Here is a 9,430-nt window from a genome sequence, read left to right on the forward strand (position 1 = left end):
TGGGGGATGTCGAGAAACAGATCTATTGTCTGGGAGAAGTTGGAGGACATGGAAAACCGTAGCTGGCGGAATAACGTCTGTATCGTGGGAATCCCTGAGGGAGCAGAGGGACAAAATATGGTGGAATTCCTGGACGGGCTCTTTCCGATTCTGCTCGACATAGCAGGCCATAAGCTGGAAATCGAGCAAGCTCACAGGGTTCCAGCTCGGTGATCCGCTGAGGGAGACAGGCTCCGATCAATTCTGGCCAAATGTATGAGATCATCCGATAAAGATCTTGTGTTAAGTGAGGCGAGGAGTAAAGGAAGGCTTTCTTGGACGAACCACAGCATTTTCTTGTTCCCAGACTTTGCAAGGTCGACGGAAGTTCGCTTTTGCACTGATATTCCCGGCCAAATTGAGAATAGATGGTAAGGATGGCCATAAAGGTGCACTTTATTTTTTTTTTTTTTGGTTCTGGGGAATGTTCGAGGTTTGACTGTTGCACTAATGTTGGAATGTGGTCTTTATAATCCTGTTTTTGACACACAAAAAAGTTAATATGAGTGGATTGTCTCTCTCCACGTGGAATGTGAATGGGTTGGGGTACCCCATAAAAAGAAGGAAGGTTATTTCTCTTAAGCATAAGAAATATGATATAGTGTTTCTTCAAGAATTGCACCTTTCCCCGCAGGAAGCTGAAAAATTTGGAAAGATATGGGGTGGGCATTTTTATTTATAGTGCTGGCTCAAGTAAGAGCAGGGGAGTCATTACACTGATAAGTAAACATTTACAATTCAAATGTCTCAAACAGAGTAAAGATAAATTAGGAAGAGTCATTATTGTTTTTGCTGAAATTCAGGGACAGAGTCTTATTTTGGCGAATATTTATGCACCTAACGTTGATGATCAGGGCTTTTTTTTTTAATAAATCTTGAAGGGATGTTGCAAGCCGCTGGCACCCCTCGTGATATAATATTGGGAGGAGATTTTAATCTTTTGATGGACTCAGTCCTTTATCATAGTGAAGCTAAAGTGTCCAAGCCCCCTAGAGCAACAGTGATTCTTCACAGGATGTGTAAAAATCTTGGTTTTACAGATATTTGGAGACCTTTGAACCCATCTGGTAGGGACTATACTTTTTTTTTTCTTCAGTCCATAAGATTTACTCTAGATTATTTATATATATATATAATCTAAGTCCCTCATTTCATCTGTTGTTGATTGCTCAATTGGAAACATTTTAGTCTCAGATCATGCCCTGGTGTGTTTAGAGGTGTTGCCACATACGGAGAAAAAGAAATCATATAGTTGGTGCTTTAATGTATCCCTTTTGCAAAATCCTGAATTCCAACAAATGCTAAAGGCTAAAATCAATGTCTATATGGAGACCAACTGGTCCTCTGTGGGCGTGGCTTGGGAGGCACTTAAAACAGTTCTTAGGGGCCGGATCTTAGAGTATGCCTCATTCACCTAAAAATCCAAAGCACAAGAACTTGTGGAATTGGAAGGGAATATTAAAAGTGCCAAGGCAGAGCTGAAGCACCGAATGTCGTCTAGTGGCCTCAGAGAATTGACCCAATTGAAATACAGATATAATACTATTTTGTCACAGAAGGCAGAGTTTTGGCTATTTGGGGCAAGACAGTCATACTTTCAGTCAGGGGACAAAGCAGGGAAGCTTTTGGCTAGATATATAAAACAGAGAGAGTCTTTTTCTACCATTTCCTCAGTGAAATCTGCTGGTGGTGAAATATTTACCTCAGCCATGGATATTAATAATGCTTTTAAAGAATTCTATCTTGATCTCTATAGTTCCACGTCTTCGTCTACTGATGAAGATATTAGAAACATTGTGGAACCATTAGAACTTCCTAAACTGACAACTGAGCAAAACAATTCTCTTGATTCTGAGATAACCTTGGAGGAGCTTGGCAAGGTAATTAAGGCCTTGCCTACAGGCAAGGCTCCAGGGCCAGATGGCTTTGCCACTGAATTTTTTAGATCTTATGCTACAGAACTGGCTCCACCTTTGCCAGAAGTTTATACGGAATCATTAAAGAATGGAAATCTTCCACCAACCATGACACAAGCCCGGATCAGTCTGATTCTTAAAAAGGACAAAGATCCAAACGAGTGTAAGAGTTAATGTCCAATTTCCCTGATCCAGCTAGATGTTAAAATATTGTCAAAACTTTTGGCTAACCGATTAAGTTATGACATCTCTTATACATATTGATCAGGTGGGGTTTATTCGGGGCCATAGCTCTTCTGATAACATTAGGCGTTTCATCAATATCATGTGGCCAGTGGTGAATGATCAGACTCTGGTCGCTGCCATCTCACTTGCTGCCGAAAATGCGTTTGATATAGTAGAATGGGATTATCTTTTTAAGATTTTGGAAATGTATGGGTTCGGGAATACTTTTATTGGATGGATTAAGTTACTTTTTAGACACCCGGTAGTGGCGATACAAACAAATTGATTAATTTCAGATTATTTTACTCTGGATAGGGGCACCCGGCAGGGTTGCCCTCTTACCCCCTTATTGTTCTGTCTTGCCCCGGAACCATTAGCAGCTGCGTTAAATAAGGAGGATGATTTTTCAGGGGTGGTGGCAGGAGGTATGGCACATAAGCTTTTGCATTACACAGATGATATTTTATTATTCGTCTCCGACCCTACTAGATCTATGCCTTGCCTCCACAGAATTATTAATTCCTTTTCTAAGTTCTCAGGATACAGAGTGAATAGGTCTAAATCCGAAGCTTTGGCTCTGACAGCTTACTGCCCAGTAACGGCTTTTCAGCCGGGCGCCTTCCAGTTGCCCAAACAGGGCATTAAGTACTTGGGTATTTTATTCCCAGCAAATTTGTGTGATTTAGTCAGTTAATTTTGACTCTTTAATAGAAAGGTTTTCGAGAAATGTGGGCTTCATTACATTTATCTATGATTGGGAAGGTTAATGTTATTAAAATGAATTGTATTCCAAAATTCAACTACCTGCTACAATCTCAAACTGTAGATGTCCCCCTCTCTTATTTCAAGCAATTTGATTGCTTAGCAAAGTCCTTCATTTGGAATGGTAAACGTCCCAGATTACATTTCAGTAAGTGAAATTTCAGGAGTGGTGCATAGAGATGGTCAGGGTGGCGGCACTCGAAGAAATGTCATATATAGGCAGGGAAATTGGAATTGTTTAATGGAAAATGGGGCAGCTATTTGGCATATTTGGAGGGCTCTCGGGGAGGGGAAGTGGAGAGAGATGTGTAGTTTAAATGTGTGATTTTATATATTAATATTATTATTATTATTATTATTATATTTTTTTATTTTTGTGTGTGTGTGTGTTTGTATTCTCAAGTTGGACCACAGGGATGTTTGTTGGGGTCGGGGTGGGATTGGGAGGGCGAAAGGGAATTTTAGTTTAGTTTGAGCTCAACACTGAGTGTATTGTGTTTTCCCCCAGAGCACAGCGCTTATTCATGCTTAGTTCACAAAGAGCTCGTTTCTGCATGGTGAATTTACATTTGGTTTAGAGAAATGGCCTCATTCTTTTCTGCTGTCTTAACCCAGCAGCCAAGACAACACATCACCGGCAGACATAACACAGGGACATTAGGCCAGACAGAATAGAGGAGCGTATGCATGTTAATCAGTCAAATCAAAAGTTCATCAGTCAGTTAGTATTCTCATGAATATTGTTGGGTCATATTGCATATTATATAATATTATAATATTAGGAATGTTCTGGGTTTAAAACACCTTAAAGGATTAGTTCACCCAAAAATGAAAATTTTCTCATTATTCACTTACCCTGATGCCATCCCAGATGTGTATGACTGTCTTTCTTCAGCAGAACACAAATGAAGATTTTTAGAAAAATGTTTAAGCTCTGTAGGTCCTTGTAATTTAAGTAAATGGGTGCCATCAGGCTGCTAGCTATTTGATGGTTCAGGAGGCATATTTAGGCAGCATAGAAGTAATCCACACGACTCCAGTCAATCAATGAATGTCTTCTGAAGCAAATCGATAGGTTGGTGTATGATACAAATCAATAATTAAAACTTTATTAACTTTAAAAAATCCCTTCTTGCCAGCAGTCGACGCATCAGTGACGTAAGCTCTATGGCGCGTTCACGCAAGAAGTCGGAAGTGCGTGCTTTGTTTACAACAGAGGAACGAATGTCACTGGAGAGTTAGGTCATTTCAAACAGCAATACAGCGCTGGGCGGAAGCAGCGATTTAAAATTAAAAACTTTTTAATCAGTGGCGTAACTTGGATCTCTCCTTGGGGGGCCTTTGGTTGTTTTTCATCACCCCTCGGACACGTGGTCACTTTTATAGTTTCATTTGATCAACCGTTGCAGACCCCCACTCACCCCGGGCTCTAGGGTGGCTGCCCACCCTGCCCTCCCTCTAGTTATGCCCCTGGTTTTAATTATCAGTTTGTTTCTTACACCATCCTATCGATTTGCTTCAGAAGACATTCATTGATTGACTGCAGTTGTGTGGATTAATTTATGCTGCCTAAATATGCCTTTTGGACCGTCAAACAGCCAGCAACCTGATGGCACCCGTTTACCTACATTATAAGAACCTACAGAGCTTCAGCATTTTTCTAAAATCTTAATTTGTGTTCTGCTGAAGAAAGACAGTCATACATATCTGGGAAGGCATCAGGGTTAGTGAATAATGAGAGAATTTTCATTTTTGGGTGAACTATTCCTTTAAGATCTATCGACAGAATCTGTGCATGCTGTGAATTACAGCTGGCAACAGTTTTAACATGTCCCTCAATAACAGTTTGTTAAACCAAAACAAAACATGTTTTTACAGTAATGCACTTACAATGGCAGTCTAAGGATTAAGGTATTAAGGGTTTAAAAACCAAAACATGAACTTTGTATTTTTGTTAAAGCACATAATAATTGTTCCACTCAAAATGTTTGTTATTGAGCTGTACAGCTGTTTAAAGCAGGGGTCTTCGAACTGGTGGGCCGCAAGGGGTGGGGGTCCACAAAAAAATTCTGAGAAAAATAGGTGTAAAAAAATGCATATAAAAGTAAGCATTTACCAAATTTGAGCCTGTTTTCTAATTACTACTACTACAAAGAGATTACAATTGAAAAAATTTTTTCTTATTTTTTATAGGTTTACACATCTAAATGTACTCTAACAGTGGGTAGAAAAAATATATGTGGTCAACTTAATGCAGAGTAAATATTTGCTAGAATTGTTTTTAATAATTTATTTTGGCTTTAGTACAATGAACAATATAAAATCCAATTATTTCATTTTGCAAAAACATACTTTTTTATAATACAATATCATGCTTACTATTTTTATCACACAGTATAAATGGGTCTTTATACAGGAAAGTAGCCTATATTGGTGCCTTTTTTTAATCTTATATTATATTATATTAATTCATTGTATGGTGGTCCCATGCAAGAGAATCAAAATATTTGAGGGTCCTTTTTTAACAATAACATCAAAAGTATGAAAACCTCTGGTCTAAATCATCCTCAATCATCAAATTCATCAAGTTTTTTAGCGGTGGGACTACAGTATTTTTCCCTACGTAAACAGTCTCTTTCTGGTATCCTTGCATAAATCATACGAAACAATGTTTACCGTCTTTGCATGGTCATGACAGTAGTTGAAAAATTGTATGTAACTTTCACAGGTTAGTAAGTGATTCTGTCACACAAGTCTTATGTTAACACATACAGTATAATGTTCAAGTGTTATGGCTATACTTTTGAAACCATGTATATTTTTTAATGTTTATTCCAGTGCAGTGACTTGCCCTATAGGCTTTTGGTATTGCACTACTGTACACAGGACTTTTGATTGTTTTTACAAATCGAGAGACTTTTTTTCTGTGATAATTGACAGCATTTCACAGGCACTGTTGACAGAGCTTAAACTGTATTGAACCCGGAACATCACTTTAATCTCAACATGAATCTATTTGTGGAGAACAACAAATATTATCATGGAAAAGCTCTTTTCTATTTCATTCACCAGCAGTATCCTCTTCCCAGGATGAAATCTGAGCTCCAAAGCTCCCTATACGCAGTTTGCTGTCTGCTGGATAAACTTTCTCTCTTTCCCTCTCTAAGCTAACATGCTGTTAAGTAACTGTTTATGGGACAGTGTGTACATTTGCTTTAATGTTATGCAATCGAAGGACCCCTCTGTCATCTCCAGGCTTGCAGAAGACAGTAAGGAGAGTCTTTTGAATAAATTAATGAAGCAAACGAACATAAATTGGCCAATAGTCTTCCATTGTAAGTACATAACTGTAAATACACATTTAGTTTATTTTTACAAACTGAGGTGCACATCTAAATTATTTACTTCAATCCGGGTGGTGGAGGACAAGTCTCAGTTGCCTCCGCTTCTGAGACAGTCAGTCCGCGCATCTTATCATGTGGCTTGCTGTGCATGACACCGCGGAGACTCCCAGGATGTGGAGGCTCATGCTACTCTCCGCGATCCGTACACAACTTACCATGCGCCGCATTGAGAGCGAGAACCACTTAATCACGAACACGAGGAGGTTAACCCATGTGACTCTACCCTCCCTAGCAACTGGGCCAATTTGGTTGCTTAGGGGACCTGGCTGGAGTCACTCAGCACACCCTGGATTTGAACTCGCGACTCCAGGTGTGGTAGTCAGCGTCAGTACTCGCTGAGCTACCCAGGCCCCTTTACTTCTGTACTTTGACATATTTATGAGTGAAACAGGATATTCAATATGTAAAAATTTAGGGTGGGACTTTATTTTATCTATTGGCAATTGATTGGACCATGAAAATTAGGTGTGACATACCTACCAGGGGTCAAAAAGTAAGTGAGATTTGTGATGTTAGCCAAAAAGTCGTTTCAGAGACGGATCAAGTTATTTTGAGAAAAAGATTACAAGGAAAAGCATTTTGTTTATTTGGAATATCATGCAATCATAACTTCAATCATACTTAGTCTTTTTTTTTTCCAACCCAAAAATGGTTTAATGACATTGGTCGGACCACAATATTAATTGGCAAACAGTCTGCAACAACATATACTCCATGTCATGCAATACCAAAATCCAACTGATCCAATACAAGATTATCCATAGGACACACATTACAACATACAAACGTAACCTCATGGGTTACACACAAAATAACACCTGTCCACATTCCCGAATCAACATCCATGTTCATTATTTTGGTCAGAGGTCATGAGCAGGCTGTCAGAGATTTTTGACCTCATCATCCCCTACATGATCACACAGGAAGTTGGCATGTTGTTTCCAAGAGGTCCTGTACCCTTGGACCAGCCATATTAGGACGACTTACTGACAAGCGGCGCCTCCTATCAGACATTTTTGCATCGGCTCAAGTGTGTTTACCTTTTCTTGTGGCGCGACCGGAAGCACACAAGCACTGTGGGACAAATCCTGCATTGAAACCAGTAAGTAATCGTGTTCGCATAATCAGTGGTGGGCACATTTAGAAGGTTGCACTTTCCCCTCTAACGTTACATTTTTACTCCAGTGATGGTTAAGTTTAGGTTTGGGGGTTCAGTTTATAAAACATGCCTTCCTCTTGACTGTATTATAGCCTGTACAGCTGAAAACAACTCGCTTCGCAACTTGCTTTTGGCGACCCTCTGTGGACATTTCCCACGTGCCCATACGCCCAACAACTCTTACCACTTTAGCCACTGGGGGCAGTGTTTCACATTACAGAATGATTTTAGCTAAAAAAAAAGTCAACCTACTATTAACGATTTCACTGTAGCTTTACTTGAGACGTGTCTCTAATCTAAATGAGATTAAACCAAATGTTTCCTTAACTAGAAAGACAAAAAAAAATATTATATATATATATATATATATATAATATAAATCACTGGCTCAATTTGTTATCAGTGCAGTCCATTCTGAAAAAATTAACTGCATCTATACACAACAACAAATCATTCACACGGACCTATTGCCAATTTTTTCAATACTTACAAAACTGATTCCTTCTCTTCACGTACCATAATAAACCCATGACAACTACGCTGTGCTCATTTATATTAATTTAAATACAGTCTCAGCTTATGTACACTCAAAAAAATCTTTTAGCCTGTTTTTAAGATTTACACATTTCAATTTCATAAAAAAATTCAATCAATTTGATATATATAGATATATATATATATATATATATATATATATATATATATATATATATATATATATATATATATATATATACATGATCAGATATTTAACATGCTAAGTTGAAATACTGGCTTCTCCGAAAACAGTGCTACAGCTAGTATATTCTACTTTGAAATGTCCATTCCGGGCTGGAATTTCTGTTTGTGTTTTGGCCTGTGTGATCCCACCCACTGCCCATTTCCCAATAGTATTTCAACACCCTGGGTTGCCAGATTTGAAACAAGTCAGCGAGCAAACACAGCACGCTGCAGCCATGGAAGCCAGCAATACATCTAGCTAACATTGACAGAGTTATAAAAAAAATCCACATGAGCTGGTTTATAATTTACAAACAATAAAAACATTGCAAACGTATACATTAGCTAATCAACTTTCAGTGTAAGGCTTGTCGCTTGCCATTGTCAGTTTGCTTGTTCCTGTTGCGTGTCCTCAAACTGGCAACCCGCGTGAGCTTCGAGTCTGGGGATGAGGGGGCGGGGGAGACAACTCTCTGCAGTACCCATTTTAAACACTTGATATCAATGTTACATATTGCTCCTTTAACACACACACACACACACACACACACACACACACACACACAAAAAACACTGGATATTTTGTGGTGTAGTTAACGTCTTTAATTAATGAATACAACCATATTGTAGCGTTACCACCCTGATTTCAAAGCCTCTCAATTTGATCATGAAGAAAAATCCTGCTCTTCGAAACAGCAAATGTAAGTAAGGAGTCAGCACCATGACTTAAGAGTGTAGCTAAGGTGTTCTGAGTGGTTTTAAGCATGTTTCTATATTACTCAATGGTTGCTTACAGGCACAAGTAAAAAGAACCCACCCCAAGTATAATTCTGGTTCCTATGACTCGGGTCCCTCCTTCAAAGCCTGCTGAATGTTTTCCAGTGTTGGGTGTAATAATGCAATACTAAGTAATTAATTACTGTAATTAAATTACTTTATTGAAAAAGTAAGGGATTACTCTGAAACTTTCAGTAATTTAATTAGTTACTTCTGATGTAATTGTGTTAAATACTTTATAGACTATAGAACAATTCTATATATAACAATAGTGAATTTAAAATCGAAATTTAACGTCTAATGTTAAAATATGTTTTCTAATTTAATGCAGCCCCCTTAAATTCTTTGGACAGTTCGTTTATTTGATTTTATATGATCTATTTGAAAGAATTAAAAGAACAGTTTCATGTCTATCCTTGTATTTTTCA

Source organism: Myxocyprinus asiaticus, chromosome 33 (assembly GCF_019703515.2).
Source record: "Myxocyprinus asiaticus isolate MX2 ecotype Aquarium Trade chromosome 33, UBuf_Myxa_2, whole genome shotgun sequence".
In the NCBI taxonomy this organism is placed as follows: domain Eukaryota; kingdom Metazoa; phylum Chordata; class Actinopteri; order Cypriniformes; family Catostomidae; genus Myxocyprinus; species Myxocyprinus asiaticus.